General features: G+C 33.7%; 1 pseudogene; it reads right to left on the bottom strand.

Annotated features, from left to right (window-relative positions):
• Positions 1–6,854: 6,854 nt before the first annotated feature.
• Positions 6,855–12,709, bottom strand: LOC120189758 (annotated as a pseudogene).
• Between the last annotated feature and the right edge of the window lie 5,953 nt (positions 12,710–18,662).

Genomic DNA, 18,662 nt, shown 5'->3' with positions numbered 1-18,662 from the left:
GTTTCAATGGATTATAATTTTAAAATCGAGATTTATTCTCGAGAACTTGGAAAAGTGTCAAGTTCGTAATGATAGGAAAAAAAGTAAAATGGTTACTAGTGTAATTTTAGCATTAACTGCTATAAGGTTATTGTTACAAAGTTGTCAAGTCTTCCTATTAAATAATGTGGATAATTAGATTTTCATAGTTGAAATAGAAAATGTTTCAACTGCTTGAGAAGATTTTTAAATGAATCCAAAAAGTTATACGTATTACATTAAAAAGGAAATGAAAGCTTTTAAAATAAAAGTAATCTATTCATCTTAATCTCGAGCGAGATGATAGCGGTAAACCCTAGTGGGTCATGGTATAAGTGTGAGTTGGATAGGTAGTAGACATTTAATAAATATTACAGGGGATATGTCCCATATGAATCTGATGGAATTATCATATGATGAATTAAGATCATCTTGGGTATATGTTGTTTGTCTCTAGAGATGATTAGGTCAAAAAGATATATATATATATATAACTTTTCTGGCTAATGTGATAGATACTCAAATGATTAAAGTAGAATTCTCTGACAATTTCACACAAGAAGGTGCCTCAAAACTTAAGGGGAAAAATTAAAAAATGGCAATAAGACATGCGCTGATGTATAGATCAGAATGTTGGGCAATCAAGAATGATCACGTAAGGAGGATGGAGGCAGCAAAAATGAGAATGCTTCGATGGGCATGTGGTATGACTCTATGGGACATGACACCAAACTCTGCAATTAGGATGTCCTTGGGGGTGGTGCCTGTATCCAAAAAATTGAAGGAGGGAAGACTACGGTGGTTTGGGCATGTCCTTAGGCGACAACCGTCGGATACGGTCAGAAGGGTGGAGTCGATTACAGTCGACGGTGCCAGAAGGAGAGGACGACCAAGGAGGAAGTGGGTAGACTGCTTGATATCTGATTTGAAGGATTTAGCCCTTACCGAGGACATGACTTGTATATTCATTGGAACTATTCCTAAGCATAATAGTGGTGGACTGGGCTGAGATATAGATTTGGGTTGGACTACTAATTCCTTGCATTCTTTTTTTTCATTGAAAAAGTAAATTGATTTTATGAATCGGCTTGTATAAAACAAATGATATAAAAAGGAATTGCTCACACTTTTTAAAAGTTAAAATTTTTATGATTATTTTTAAATAATTAAATTTTATAAAATTAATACTTAAAACTATTATATTTAAGGTTTTTAAATTTTTTATATTTTTATCGATAATAAAATTTAAATAATAAGTCAAAATTAAAAACAAAATTGAATAAAGAAAAGTAAATAATTGACATGTTTAATGACACAAAGGGAGTAATAAGTTTGTGTAGTTAAAAATTATTTTATATGTTTAATATATTAATTATTTATAATTTTATATGGTGAGAAGCACGTCATTATTTTAAAAAATATGAATATTTAAAATAATATCTAACTTTGAGTTATTAAAAACATGGGTCATATACATTGAAAAAAATATTTTTGTCCACTGGAGACCATAATATTATATTTTTATATTATATTATATTTTATATAAATAAATACGATACTTATGAAAATTATTTAAAAATATAAGTTTTATATACTAATCATATTAATTATATGTTAAATGTATTTTTTTTCAAAAGTAAGATAGTGTAATGATTAAAATATTTATATGAATTTTCATTCAAATATTTATAATTTAATATTATAATTTAACTCGTTTAAAAACATATATCACAAGAATCATTTGGTAAAATATGCATCCAATCAAACTTTTATTCGTCCAACCAAACACTATAACCATACATTCTTACTAAAAAAACCAAACAAGGTAATACAACATTCTCGGAGTAATTATCTTATTAGTAAATGTAATCTTACATTCTATGAACCAAACATCCCAAAGGTAAATCTTACATTCTCCGAGTAATGTAGTAGATGGGATGAGCTAAATATGCTGCTGCGAGAGGATACTCTACAAAGAAGTAAAATTACCACCAATCGACAACAACCACTACAACATGCTAGGATGGAAAGGGATTGCTATGAAATTAAGACCGGAGCGAGGGAAACACCGAATGATGGAGTGTGAATTGCAATCCAGAACCACCACAACATACAAAGAATCAGGGCATTCCTCTATCTTACCTATAGTGAATGGTTACTTACAAACACCGAAAGTTTTCGTAGTCATATTACGATCGATGTTGGCTGCCAAAACTGTGGTGTAGATGTTCTGACATATATGTACTTACATGAGAGCTGTTGTAACATGGAGATCTGTGAATTCAGAGTTTCACATAGACGGATGCACGATTTTATGGAGATATGCTAAAATTGTGGTGATATGCTAAAATTAGAGGAATGCATGTTTTGTGAGAAGTAAATAAGACAGTTGATGCACTAGCTAAATATAGACGCCACCAATCGGTTTATAAGAATTCACTCATCCGATGGAGGTATTCTTAACAAAGATACAAGAGGAATGCATTAATATAGTATAATACTAATTATTAGTATTTACTCAGATTACAAACAAAAAAACTTTGTATTTCTTTTATTAAATTATGATTTGTATTTGAGCACCTATGATTTGTAATTGTAATCATCTTATGTTAATAAAAAATTATATAATTGAATTTGGATTTGAATTAAGATTTGGTTGTATTTTAGTTCGAGTTTAGGTAGTTTATTTTGATATTGTAGACACCCGTTTTTATCAGGGTCAAAAAACTCTTATTATTATTATTATTATTTGTTACATATATTTTGCAGGCCCAATACTCAGAGCCCAGATTACCCAACCCAGTTACAAGTTGTTGATCCAAGATCCGGATGACCCAAACCCAGACCCGAACCGACTCAATCCGGCCTGTTTGGCAAACCCTAATCAATTAGGGTTTAAAAACCCTAAAGATATCATCCTAAGCCGCCGCCGCCAGTGATGTTCCAAATTCCAGCCGAGCCACCGACGAGCTACCATGGCCGAGCCGAGCCATCGCCAATCAACATCATCATCACCTATCAAGTGCACCGAATCAGCAACCAAAGTCAATGAAAAAAAAAAGGAAAGCAATTTAATCCCGAAAAATTTGAGATTTCATTTTACTTAAACCCTAATCAAACCTACTCCACCACTATCCAAAGAGGATCCATAAAACAGAGAAGAAAAGAACCATTTGAGAGGGGATTCGGTGTAGGTGATTCGATGTAGGGGATTATTCAAAAATATCATAGTGGAACCGAAAAAAATGAGAAGAAAAACACAGAGGGTAGATATATTTGGTGGTAGATTCAAACAAAAAAATAGAGAAAATAGAGGGAAAAGGTACGGGTTTACCTTTCCTAGTCCTTCGTTGGATCCATGAGCTGTTGGATCTTGGTTAAAGGTTGTTTAGTGGCCAACAGGGGTATTTGAGGGTTTGCCTACTCCTTGTGGCCACCGATCTACAGTGGCCAGGGAGCCATCAATCTTTTGTTCTTCTCAGTAGCGAGGGATGAGAACGAAAATAGAGAGAAAGGGGAAAGAGAGGCTGAGAGAGGTTGTAAAATGATTTAGGGTTTTGATGGAAACCCTTAAAGTGGGTTATATTCCAATGTTAGAACGACGCCGTTTAAGGGGTCAAGATCGTGCGTTTTGAGGAAAAGGGTTAATTATTTTTAAGCCCCTCCATGTTTATAATTTATCATTTTAAGTCATTAATAAATCTTTGAGTTATCATGTTTTAATCCTTTACTTTTCCAGTGTTTATATTATAGTCCCTAGATAACTCATTTTCTTAGGTTGTGTTGATTTTGACACTCTGTTTTATCTTGTTTCAATTTGGTCACTATGTATACTATTTTGCTTATTCTGAATTTAAGTACTGATTTTATTCTTTTTTATTTTAGCCACTGATTGATTCTGTTTTTTTATTTTATTTTATGACTCTGATATTGTATTTTCGATTTATGCATTTTAGTCACTTGTCTATAAAGTTTTTTTATTTTATGTTATTGTTATGCCATATTTTTATGTTTACATTTTAACCTATGATATAATATTTATGTATATATATCATGTTTCAAGTATACTTATGCATATATTAATTTATTTTTATTTTATTTCATGCACATGTTGTATCATATGTAATTATATACTTATTAATTAAATTAAATTTTTGTCTTTGTATATTCATGTATGAAAATGTATTATTAATGTTTATTCCATTTTATTCAATGTGATTTCTTTTAATTTGTAAAAATTTCTATTTGTCAATATTTTAGTAACTTATTCGAATTGTTTCAATAACATGTATGCGTAGAATGGACATGGAAAGTATCACTTGATCGAAGTGGTACAATCAGATATGATGTTCGAATGAAAGGGACTTGAAATAAATCTAGTTTATTTTATTATTTAAATATTTTATGTGAATGATTCAATATGTTTTATTTAATTTATCATTTTAAACAAATGTCAATTTTCCATTTATATTCAATTAGTGTTTTATCGAAGAGAAAATATTATTTACGGATAAGAAATAATCGAAATAGCATTCCCGATGGAGGATTGCAAATTTTAATATTTCTTATCAAGTTAAAGGATTTTCTTTAAATAGTTAATTCGAAGCAAATTAATCAAAGTTCAATAAATGGATCATATTTTAATTTCATATTCGATTTCTAATTTTTACCATTACGACAACGTCTAAGCGACACAATACCAATTTTGGTCGTTGTGGGGTGCTAATCCTTCCCCACACTTAACCGACTCCCGAACCCATCAAATCGAATCTTTGGTAAACGCAGACCATTTTTGTCTTTAAAAACGATTTTTTTAAAAATTATTTTAAAAGACGTTTTTAGGTATTCGACCTATCTAACCCAAAGGTCGATGGTGACTCTTTCCAATTTAATCCATATTAATTCAAAATCAACAATTTTTCCAAATTAAAGTCATAACTGTTTTTAAAACAATAAATAATTGTTCCACTTGAAAAATGGTTATGACAGCTTGGCGACTCCACTGGGGACTTTTTTTAGAGATTCAAGCTGTAAGTTGTTTACACATTGTCGTTGTGGTGGAAATTATGAGTTCGAGTCTATAGTTAACTTATGATCCAATTATTGAAGATTGTTAATCTCTTCATTTTTAATTGTCATTCTAATATTTGAATCTGTGTTTTCAGCAGTGTTCAAGTCTCTTGAGAGTTTTCTTTTTATTTATAGTCAAAGGTAGTTAAGTTCCTCTTCACACACATCACGAACATTTGCATAACATAAGCTCTAGACACGAGCTTCGATCCAATTAAGTCAGGTGAATGTTTTACTCTCGTAAGAATTTATTCTTCGTATCAGTTTTAGCAAATAACACATGGGATACATACTTTATAACTTCATATAGATTTATTCCTCGTATGGTTATAAGGCAATGAATCCCTCGAATTGAACTTGGTTCGTTCGAAACCTGTAATGGGTGAGGATCGAGAGTCTGGCAGCCCAAGGGGCACCAACATCAAGGACAATTTGAGTACCATTTTCTGTTAGAGTCGAAACCATGCATATAGTGAACCGTAGAATGGTCACTCTAGGTATAGTCATACCGAACCTCTGTCCGTCAGTAGGTACCCAAAATAGGTGTACACAAAGGAGGAGTGTTTCTAAACCTTACCTTTTTGTTTTAAATTCTCTCGAATAAAAAACATGCGAACTAGATACCATATGGTTAGGATTAATTTCTTGAAAAATCATTTTGGGTAGATACCATATCCGAGTAAGAATGTTGTTTAAAGCATGTTCGGGTAGATATCATGACAGGGTAGGTGTTATATTCATCTTTGAATAACATTTATTTGTATCGATTGTTTCACCTGTACTAACTAATTTCTTTTCTTTTGTTTGTGTACAATAACCTATTTCTTTTCTTTTGATTGTGTCATTTTTCATCATTCTTTGCATTGCATTGCATCGACATAACATAATGCAAAACGTATTGATCCGCAAGAGGATATTCATGAGAAAATTTTCTCAAAGAAGAGATAAATTTTTTCAATCAAACGGTCGCATACACAGACATGCATCGAGGGCTAAAAAAGTTGAGAGCATAAAATGAGACTTGTTCGAAGATCATGTCGCAGTCGAGACTGAAGTGATGATTCAATGATTCGAGGAGTAATCTAGCAGTGGAGTCTTCTCTACAATCATGTCAACACTAGTCATCAAAAAAATGTCACAATGACTTCAGCGCCGTCGAGGCATTAACAGAGTTAGTTTACAGAGTATTGAGGGGCATCAGTTCTAAATATGAAGATATGAGATAAAGTAGTGAGCTCGACGATCATGCAGTATTCAAAACTGAAGTGATGATCCATTGATCCGAGGAGTAACCCAATAGTAGATTCTTATATATGATCATCTAATCGCTAGGAGCGATGCACTGACTTCCGCACTGACTTCCACTTTAGATGTAACGAATGACAAACTTCATTAGATCAATTGGGATGTAGAAAAAAACAATGTAAAGCTATATGACATCGGTCCATCCCCATACTATTCCTTGAATCCTTACAAATCTCCAGTTTACATATACAACAATAAAGTAGCAACTAAATGTGCAATAACAAAGGCGGTGACTAGTAGCATCCCGAGACGCTCAACATAAGACCAACTACGTGATCTAGTAAAAAAATTAGATGATGGCTCACAATGCTTACTTATAAATATAAAACACCTATTATTTGATCCTCCCTGTCCCTTAGTGACCTTACACCAAATTTGTCCTAGAAGAATTCGGTATCATCAATGCCATGTAGTCTTCAAGCATAATTCTGGTGGCAAACATTTCTTTTAGTTTCCAGCTATTGGGCAAGGGAGATGACTTTACTCTGTCCTTTGAGGTTGTCATGATGATTCCATTATTTAGAATGGCAATGATCAAAACCATGAATGGTGAAAAAAATAGAACTTCCAGATGAGAGAAATAAACATAAACTCAAACACAATACAAATAGTGATTGAGACTGCATAGATAGTGTAGTTCTTCATCCTCTAGAAAATGGCTCTACTAGTTAACACTGCACTGATAATAATGTTTAGTCCAGATTTTGTAAGAACAATATCTGAAGCGCTCTGTACCGCATCAGTAGAATCGACCATAGCGATACCAATATTAGCATTCTTCAAAGCAGGAGCACCGTTACCACCATCTCCAGTCATTCCACAAATGTGCTTCATCTCTTGCAATTTCTTCACAATTTTATATTTGTGCTCCAGAAAGACGCCAACAAACTTATCTGCCTTCTCAATCAACTCTTCCATGGGGAGGGAAGCTATGCTTGCATCCTTGTCTTAACCAAATAAAGAAGCATATGGATACATGTTTGTTCCCATTCCAATTTGTCGGCAAGTCTCCTTTGTAATGGCAAGTTGATCACCCATAATAATCTTAACATTGACACCAAGATTAAGAACTCTACGAATGGTCTCTGTATTGTCATACCTTGGAGGATCAAACATAGGCAACAAACTAACAAATTGCCAAGGAGTACCAGCACCTTCTTTTATTTTTTTCTGGCACTTGATATTGAAAATAGGGCTAATATAAAGTGAAGTAAAAGGAATTAAGTGACAAAATAAATTAAATGAAAAAGATAAGGAAAAGTGAAAAACTTCATTGTCGTATATTCATCTAAAATAGGTTACAAGTTTAATAAATATATACAGTAGGTGAGAACAAGTATTTAATTTAAACTAAACTACTTAGAAGTTATCCTTATCTATCTAAATTTCTAAGAGTTAGTTTTATATTAAAATACTAACTAATTATCCTTATCTATTACATAACCTACACTCTCCCTCAAGTTGGGAGTAAATGTTGAAAAGACCCAACTTGGATATAATCTCATCAAAGGTAATTCTTGGAAGTGCTTTGGTGAGAATATCTGATAACTTATTCTTCGTTGAAACATAATTGATTTTCACTGTTCCACCATTCACCTTTTCAGAGATGAAATGTCTGTCAATCCACATGCTTCATTCGATCATGATAAACAGGATCCTTTGCAAAACTTATTGCAGATTTACTGTCACTTTGAAGTTCAAACCATTTGTCGGCACATAACCCCAACTCAGTTAACATTCTTTGAAGCCAAATTCCAAGTGTCATTGCTCTAAATTTTGCTTCTGCACTACTTCGAGACACCACCACTTATTTTTTACTTCTCCAAGTAACCAGATTTCCCCAAACAAATGAACAATAACCAGTTGTAGATCTTCTATCCATTAATTCACCTGCCCAGCTTGAATCCGAAAAAAATTCTTACTGTTCTATCATCACTCTTTCTAAAAATTAACCCATGTCCTGGTGTGATTTTCAAGTATCATAGAATTCTATTCACAACCTCTAAATGTTTTTCTCTTGGATCATTCATATATTGACTCACTATACTGACAGGGAACACAATATCAGGTCTAGTAAGTGATAAAAAAATTAATTTACCTACTAGCCTTTGATACTATTCTTTGTTCACAGGATTTTCCAATTCTTCTCTTCTTAGCTTAAGATTTTCTTCCATGGGTGTTTCTTTCGGCTTACATCCCTTAATTCTAGTTTCTGATAGTAGATCAAGGATATATTTCCTTTGATTGATCATTATTCCTTCTTTTAACCTTGCAAACCATGCCTAAAAATACCGTAAAGTTCCCAAGTTTTTGGTTTCAAACTCCTTCGCCAGTAGCTTTTTTAATCTTTCTATCTCCATACAATCATCACCTGTTAGAATGATATCATCCACATAGACAATCAAAATTGCCTTTTTGTTATTTGAAGTTGTTTTGACAAATAAAGTGTGATCTGATTGACATTGCTTGTAACCATCCTGAATAATCATCTTTGTAAATCTGTCAAACCAGGCTCTTGGAGATTGCTTAAGTCCATACAAGGACTTTAGTAATCTACATGATTTTCTTGTATTACTCTTCACACCCGGTGGAATTTGCATATATACTTCATCCTCCAAGTTTCCATTTAGAAATGTGTTTTTGATGTCTAACAGATGAAACACCTAATTCTCATTAACTGCTAATGATAGTAACACTCTCACAGTGTTTAGTTTTGCTACCGGAGTAAACGTTTCATGATAATCAACTCCAAAAGATTGAGTGAATCCTTTCGACACTAATCTTGTCTTATATCTTTCAATGCTACCATCAGCTTTGTATTTTACTGTGAATTCCCATTTTCAGCCAACTGGTTTTTTATCTTTCGGAAGATCAACTATAATCCAAGTATTGTTATTTTCCAGTGCTTTTAATTCTTCTTCTACTACCTTTTTCCACTTGGGATCTTTCAATGCTTCTTCCACCGTATCTGGAACAGTAATACTATCTACACTTGTTGTAAAGTTAACAAGGCGTTAGCATTCCATATGCAACAAATCTCCCAATTGGATAATTTCTGCATTTTCTTACTCCTTTTCTTTGAGCAATGGGCAAGTCATTATCATTAATTAAAGTATTTAATTCAGTGGAAGAACTCTTATTACCTTCTTCATTCTCCAAAGGATTTTCGTTCGGTCCCAGTTTATGACAGTGTCCATGTTGTGTGGGAGACTCGGGATTAGGTTCAAGGATTGATTTAGAAATAGGTTTTTGTCGTCTCTTGAAAATCTGCAACTCGGATTGAGGTATTTGAGGCAAAGTGATATGTTGATCATGCCGAGGTAAATCTGTTACGGTGGGCTGGTTTGGCAAGGATACAATTTATGGGTTCGGTAGTGTTGTTTGGTCTGACTATAGCGATTTTGTAGGCTTATTTAAGTGGTTTAACTGGTTTGACGGTTCTGGTTGATCAAAAAGAGCTGGCTGCAAATCAAATGAAAATTATTGTGAGTCAACAAACTAATATTCATTATATGACTCCCCCTGAATAACAATTTTAAGGAAAAAAGGTGTTTTTTCAAAGAAAGTAATGTCCATAGCAATAAAGAATTTCTTAGTATGAGGATAATAACACCGAAAGCCCTTTTGAGTCGATGAATAACCCATAAACACACACTGAAATTCTAGAGGACCTAATTTTGACCTGAAATGAACATTGTTATGAACGAACACAGTACAACCAAAAACTCTAAGAGGTAACAATGAAGTCATCGATTTAAAATTGGGAAAAACTGAAGAAAAACATCACTCAGACACTTAAATTGTAACGGTTTACTAGGGAGATAGTTAATCAAATAAGTGGCAGTTAAAAGGGCTTCCCCCCAAAAATAGTTAGGAACATTTGTGGAAAAAATTAGAGATCAAGAAACCTCAAGAAGATGCCTATTTTTCGCTCAATAAGCCTATTTTGTTGAGGAGAATTGATACACGAAGTAAGATGAACAATCCCGGTTTCCTGAAAGAAAGAACCCAAAACATTGGCAAAATACTCACTACCATTATCAAAACGAAACATTTGGATTGAGTACTGAAATTGGGTTTCAACCATCTTACGGAACCATTTAAATATTTCAGAAGCTTCAAATTTGGTTTTCATGAAAAAGGTCCAGGTAGTACGAGTGTGATCATCAATAAATGAAATAAACCACCAAAACCCATATAAAGATGCGACCCGAGATAGTCCCCAAATATCACTATAGATCATTGTAAATGGTTTGGATGGTTTATATGGAGAAGGTAGATAAACACTCTTAGTTTGGTTTGCAAGTGGAAAAAAATCACAAGAAAAAGATTTTGGACTTTTATTGATAAACAAATTTGGATACAATTTTGTAAGATAAAAGAAACTGGGATGTTCTAACAAAAAATGCAATAACATAACATCAGTTGAAGGTTCAAGTAAATGATATTGTTGTATAACATTGAAGGAAGTATATGGTGGAAAAGTAAAGTTGTTGGAAGTAGGTAAAGACCCCCCCAAAGCCTAGCACTGCCAATCACTTTCCCAAAGCTGGAATCCTGAAATTAACAAAAATCAGAGTTAAATTACATGGTACAACATAAATCGACATACAACTTGCTAATGGACATAATATTGTAAGTGAGATTGGGAATATAAAGAGCATGATATAACAAAATATCATGATTTATTCGAATAGACCCATGACCGGAAATACCAGATAGAGAACCATCACCTATTCAAATATGAGAGATAGATGAGTCGGCAAGAAAAGTGTGAAAGAGCTGAAGATCACCTGCAATTTGATCACTTGCACCAGAATCCACAATCCAAGTAGGAGTGGTGGATGTATTAGCCAAAGTAGCAGAAGGAATCCTACCTGGAGGTACTGATTGGAAATGAGTGTTTAACTGAATAAAAAACTGCTGCAACTCTTCCATTTGTTTTTTAGTAAACGAACTTCCTTGTAAATCAGTATTCACAACACAATTTCCTTGAGTATCACGTTGTTGATGCTGTTTTAAATACTTCCCATCAGTAGGCTTATGCGGTATTTAAAAATCACTAGGCACAGAACCAAAAAAGAGGAGCTTTTGTTCCTGATGCTTTTGCTGCAGGATCAGGTTATGGATCACGTGACTGTTGTTATTATCCATACCTGGAAAACCTAGCCTTCTCAAGTCATTATTCAAAACTCCTTGATTATCGACGAATTGGTTTCCCGATGAAGACCAAGAGTTTTGGGGAAACCCTAGAAAATTAGACGCGAAAGGCAGATGGGTTGTTTGTAGCTAGGGAGTCTGGAGATCCCGTGCATTAGATTGCCAAGATGGCGGCAAAGGGAGTGCACGCTCAACTGCTGCAATGGTCGGATCTAAGGGCAATGGTTGTTGCTGCCACTGTTGTGGTTGAGGAATAAACATGGCAGTAACACTGGACATTAATGGAGATTGGCACAGGGAGACGTGAGAACCTGTCAGGTTACTTGATGAATCGGCTAGATTTAGGTGGAGGATCGGTCACGTAACTGATACCATGTTGAAAAAAAAGGCTAATTTAAAGTGAAGTAAAAGGAATTAAGTGACGAAATAAATTAAATGACAAAGGTAAGGAAAAGTGAAAAACTTCACTGTCGTATATTCATCTAAAACAGGTTACAAGTTTAATAAATATATACAATAGGTGAGAACAAGTATTTAATTTAAACTAAACTACTTAGTAGTTATCCTTATCTATCTAACTTTTTAAGAGTTAATGTTATATTAAAATACTAACTAATTATCCTTATCTATCGTATAACCTACACTTGCTATCTTACAACACCTAATGATCGAAGTCCACGATTTGCAAACTTATCTATGATAGAATAAACCTTATTCTTAACATCTTCTTTTGCATGGCAAAGGGTTAAGATCTGTTCAGAAGCACCTTTGTAACCTCGGTGTCAGTTACCATTTGAATCGATGTAAGTCAAAGCAATTCTCTTGTCTACAGGATTGAAAGGAAAGAAGTGCACCTATCTGATACCAGCTCTTTCCTCATTTGGATTAGCAAGCATTCCAACAATGGCAGCATCAATGGCATCTTGATTTTCAGTTCTAGAGGCTCTTGCTACGAGTATAACAACATGCTCCTTATCAACATCCTTTGCAAACACCTCAATCAAGTTCTATCAACACTCAGTTTGTTAAGAGTTAATGTTGTCGTCTTATCACTACAAATGACATCAATACTGGCCATTTCTTCAATGATAGTCATTCGCTTGGTAATAGCACCATGCTGAGACAACCTGTGAGATCCGATTGTCATGGTCATCATTTTTAATGACAAGGATCTAAAACAAAACAGTGGTCTACTTCAGACTCAACCATTTATGCAAAGGCATATCTGTAAAGTGGATTATCTTGTAATGTGAAGCTTTTATCACTAGTGAAAATTGTTCTACGATATTCATAGATGGGATCAATATTTTTGCATATGTGTTTGCATCTTTGCATTTTGCATCTACAATATTCATAGTTGGGATTCGAAGAAGTGGTCCTAATTATGTGATACCACATGGAAACAAGAATCTAAAATCAGTACAGTTAGAGCTTGTTCATCTGTTGTCAGACTGAGCCTTCCAGAATGATTTGAGAAAAGAGTCCCCATATCCCGAGGGCTACAATGTTAATCTCTTGTACAGTTATCACATAGGAAGCTCCAGACATTCCGCTGAGAATTATAAAGCACTGAAGCGCAAGATCCATAACCTGATGGGTTCAAGGGCATGAACAGTCAAAGAAGAATTGGGGTATGGCATTTACCACATTGCAATGAGAGTATTGTTTTGTTTGAACACATTTTTGTTTTGTCTTTCATAATTGTTTAATCTTTTCAATGACTGAACTTTTACTACCTTCTAAGGTTGAATAATTAACAAATTTTAATCTTTAGTTCTTCGAATATCGAATGAATTAAGGATTCTTTTAATTTTCAAGACTTATGGATTTTTTAACACATGGCAAGATTAGACCTCTCTTATCATGTCTAAAACCTCAAAAAATAAAATACATTGATTTTTTACCCAAAATAATTCATGGTCAATAACAAATGACCAAATTTTGACATTTCCTATTTTTGAAACTTTTGAACATTACCTTTATCTTTTCGATACATGAAGAGTCATACCCATACCTTTCTTTGAGTTAATAAAGTCACACCATTGTCTTTTTAGACGCAAAATTGACTTATACAAATATACTCTAAGGCATTGAGTACAAGATGTTCACTTGAGCATGAACCTTCCTACCAGAAGGCACAACTTGAGGTATCTCGCATCAATTTTCTGAAGTTGAGCTTGTACAATTAAGGCATGCTGAGAGCAAGAAACAGAAAAGGAGAATTAAATAGAAATAATTCTATCATGCATTCATTACATTTTTCATTAATCCTAAAATCTATCCCTCTGGGGATACCTCTTCTGCAAGGACTTTTGTGTATAAGATGATGAACGACTTTGTTTCATTTATCCATATATGTATATATATATATATATACCTCTTGTTGTCCCCTTTTGAGCCTATAGTATTTTTTCTTCTGATTCAACCCTAACCAAGGATTATCCTCCACACTGGGGGGCAAGGTGGAAGAAATCTGGTCACATGAGTGAAGACATCAATCCAGAGGAGATACAAAAAGGTGAAACAAATGCCAAGTGTGAAGATTCAATCAGAATAAAGAGAAAAAATAAGCAAAAAAAGAAGCAAAAAAAGAAAAATAAAAGCAAAAAGAAAATAAAAGAGCAACAAAAAGAAAAAAGAAAAGAAGCAAAGACAAAATAAACAAAGAAAAAGAGACAATAAGCACATGTAAAGATTCTCTCGAGTCTAATGGCGCATCAAACTTCAAACTATGAGATTGATCTAGCATAATCATTCCAAAATCACTAAATCACTTCACTCGAAGATCATGAAGAATCCAGATAAAATCAAGAAAAAGACACATACAAGTAGATTTAAATTGAGCAAGACAAGATTGAAAGCATTTGAAGGAATTGATCATTGGTTTAATTACCCTTAAACACTTGTTTGGGCCTATTTATCCCTTTCTTTCATAACCATAAACCATGGCCTACGTTACGTGCCTTAAAAGTCCCTTCTAATCAAACATGGATTTCTAAACAAAAGAGACTATATTCAGATTTCATTATATCCATCAGGATTAATCTTTATTTGCTAAATGTTTTTTAAAATCTTTAATGCATGATAGAGAAAAATAACAAAAGGGGGGTTCAAGGCGTGAATTCTGAATAACGTCTTGAAATTAAAGGAGGATTTGAGTTAAAAACCTGAAAAGGTGGCTCGAATATAAAAATTGTGCAGCTGAGGCGATCGCACAAATTCCTTGATACGGCATCGCACAATCAGAATGTGATCATGAGAGCTGGGAGTCAGAGAACACTTACAGTAGAGGAGCATACAAGCTACCCCATCAAATCAGTAAGCATCAAAGAAACAAGAATGCCAAACCATTGGCCAAAAACAACAACCTGAGACATTTTATCCTCTCCTTACCTAACCATATCCCAAAGATAGCTTTTATCTTGACACTTGTCAAATAACTATAATTTTTTGAAGTATTAACAGTGTAATTAATTCTTTGATATCCAATGAACTCTAGTTTTATGATTTGTCACAATTATAAAACCTAGAAAGGAGAAATATTTTCAAAACTTTTTATTAAACATTTTTCAAAACTCTTTTAATTGATATTTTCAGATCTTGAAAATAAAAGAAAAAGAAAAACACTTTTTAAACAAGATAATCTCTCTGGAGTGGATCTTGGTACTTGACATGTGGCTCTCAGACACAAAGTTCATGCTTAAAATTGGTGTTGAAGCAAGAAACAATGAACAATGGGGACATCTTTGAAGATTCAACATCAAATGTTGAGGTATATTTGGAGATTAGACATCGAATATTGGGTCATCTTTAGAGATTTAACATCCTGATACGAATTATCATATCTTCTGAAGGCATTTCCTCAATCATCAGGAACAATCAGACTATCAATATCCTTTGATGTTGTTTCTCTCGAAACAAAGTGTTATCTTGCTTTAGACAATTTTCTTTCAAAACAAATTTTATCTCATTTGAGACATAAAAAAATCTTTGAGTTTGTTTCTTTGGAAACATAATTTTGTCTCTTTTGAGACAGCTTATTTTGAAGCATCATCTCTGAATCAATTTCTTTTGAAACTAAAATTCCCCTGACCAAGACTCATGAACAAATAAGTAGTGTCATCACCTGACCAGATCTCCTCATTATGTAGGAGTTGTGCCAACTTAGATAACCATCCATCCCCATCAGAGTGGAACAGTGTTATCACCCTTAGATGGCCAAGACTCATGAACAGATGAGTAGTGTCATCACCCGACCTGATCTCCTCATCACGTAGGAGCCATGTCAACCTTTGATAAACAGTCGTCCCTATCAGAGTGGAATCGTGTTATCACCCTTATATGGCAAAGACTAATGAATAGATTAGCAGTGTCATCACCTGACCTGATCTCCTCATCACGTAGGAGCCGTGTCAACCTTTGATAACCATCTGTCCCTAGCAGAGTGGAATCGTGTTATCACCCTTAGATGGCTAAAACTCATGAAAAAATAAGCAATGTCATCACCTGATCTATTCTCCTCATCATGTAGGAGTCGTGTCAACCCTAGATAACCAAGACTTATTATAGTATGAGCAGTGTTATCACCCTTCATATATGGCCAAGACTTATCATAGTATGAGCAGTTTCATTACCTGACTAGATCTCCTCATTATGTAGGAGTCGTGTCACCCTTAGACAACCCGAACTCTTCATCACGTATGAGTAGTGTCGTCCCCCAATCCAAACACATCAAATTTTATAACAAAAAAATCAGACAAAAACTAGTTGTCCTTTTCGTCTTTGCATTATTCTTGTTAACATAAGAATGTGCAAAGAGGGGCAGCTGTAGACACCCGTTTTTATCCGGGTCAAAAAAATATTATTAGTATTATTATTTGTTACATATATTTTGCAAGCCCAATTTACAAGACATGAGGTCCAACACTCAGAGCCCAGATTACCCAACCCAGTTACAAGCTACTGATCCAAGACCTGAATGACCCAACCAAACCCAAGCCCAGACCTAATTAGTTAGGGTTTTAAAACCCTAAAGATATTATCCTAAGTTGCTACCTCCAATGATGTTCCAGATTCTAGCTGAGCCACCGACGAGCTGCCATGGCCGAGCCGAGACATCAACAGAGCTGAGCCATCACCGATCAACATCATCATCACCTGTCAAGTGCACTGAATCAACAACCAAAGTCAAAGAAAAAAGGAAAGCAATTTAATCTCGAAAATTTCAGGATTTCATTTTACCCAAACCCAAATCAAACCTACTCCACCACTATCCAAAGAGGAACCATAAAACAGAGAAGAAAAGAACCATTTGAGAAGGGGATTATTCGAAAATATCAGAGTGAAACCAAAAAAAATTAGAAGAAAAACACATAGGGTAGATATATTTGGTGGCAGATTCAAACAAAAAATATAGAGAAAATAGAGGGAGAAGGGTGCGAGTTTACCTTTCCTAGTCCTTTATTGGATCCATGAGCTATTGGATCTCGGTTGAAAGGTTATTTAGTGGCTAACAGGGGTATTTAAGGGTTTGTCTGCTCCCTGTGGCCATCGATCTACGGTAGTTAGGGAGCCATCAATGTTCTGTTCTTCTCGGTAGCGAGGAAGCAATGAGGGAAGAGAGGGAAATAGAGAGAAAGGAGAAAGAGAGACTGAGAGAGGTTGTAAAATGATTTAGGGTTTTGGTGGAAACCCTTAAAGTGGGTTTATATTCCAGCATTAAAACGATGCCGTTTAAGGGGTCAAGGTCATGCATTTTGAAGAAAATGGTTAATTATGTTTAAGCCCCTCCATGTTTATAATTTATCCTTTTAAGTCATCAATAAATCATTGAGCTATCATGTTTTAAGCCTTTACTTTTCCAGAGTTTATATTATAGTCCCTAGATGACTCGTTTTCTTAGTGTGGGTTGATTTTGACATTCTGATTTATCTTGTTTCAATTTGGTCACTATGTATACTATTTTGCTTATTCTGAATTTAAGTACTGATTTTATTCTTTTTCATTTTAGCCACTGATTGATTCTGTTTTTTATTTTATTTTATGACTCTGATATTGTATTTTTGATTTATGTATTTTAGTCACTCGTCTATAAAGTTTATTTATTTTATGTTATTTGTATGCCATATTTTCATGTTTACATTTTAACCTATGCTATAATATTTATGTATATATATCATGTTTCGAATATACTTATGCATATACTAATTTATTTTTATTTTATTTCATGCACATGTTGTATCATATGTAATTATATACTTATTAGTTAAATTTAATTTTTGCGTTTGTATATTCATTTATGAAAATGTATTATTAATGTTTATTCCATTTTATTCAATGTGATTTATTTTAATTTGTAAAAATTTCTATTTGTCAATATTTTAGTAACTTATTCGAATTGTTTCAAGAACATGTATACGTAGAATGGACGTGGAAAGTATCACTTGATCGAAGTAGTACAATCAGATACGATGTTCGAATGAAAGAGGACTTGAAATAAATCTAGTTTATTTTATTATTTAAATATTTTATGTGAATGATTCAATATGTTTTATTTAATTTATCATTTTAAGCAAATATCAATTTTCCATTTATATTCAATTAGTGTTGTATCGAAGAGGGAATATTCTTTACGGATAAGAAATAGTTGAAATAACATTCCCGATGGAGGATTGCAAATTTTAAAATTTCTTATCGAGTTAACGGATTTTCTTTAAATAGTTAATTTGAATCAAATTAATCAAAGTTCAATAAATGGATCATATTTTAATTTCATATTCGATTTCTAATTTCCACCATTACGACAACGTGTAAGCGACACAGTACTAAATTTGGGCGTTGTGGGGTGCTAATCCTTCCCCACACGTAACCGACTCCCGAACCCATCAAATCAAATCTTTGGTAAACGCATACCACTTTTGTGTTTAAAAACGATTTTTCTTAAAATTGTTTTAAAAGACGTTTTTAGGTATTCGACCTACCTAACCCAAAGGTCGATGGCGATTCTATCCAATTTAATCCAAATTAATTCAAAATAAACAAAATTTCCAAATTAAAGTGATAACTGTTTTTAAAACAATAAATAATTGTTCCACCTAAAAAATGGTTAT

This window comes from Hibiscus syriacus, unplaced genomic scaffold (assembly GCF_006381635.1).
Source record: "Hibiscus syriacus cultivar Baekdansim isolate YM2019G1 unplaced genomic scaffold, ASM638163v2 tig00116959_pilon, whole genome shotgun sequence".
Lineage (NCBI taxonomy): Eukaryota > Viridiplantae > Streptophyta > Magnoliopsida > Malvales > Malvaceae > Hibiscus > Hibiscus syriacus.
This window is presented reverse-complemented; position numbering and strand designations above follow the sequence as displayed.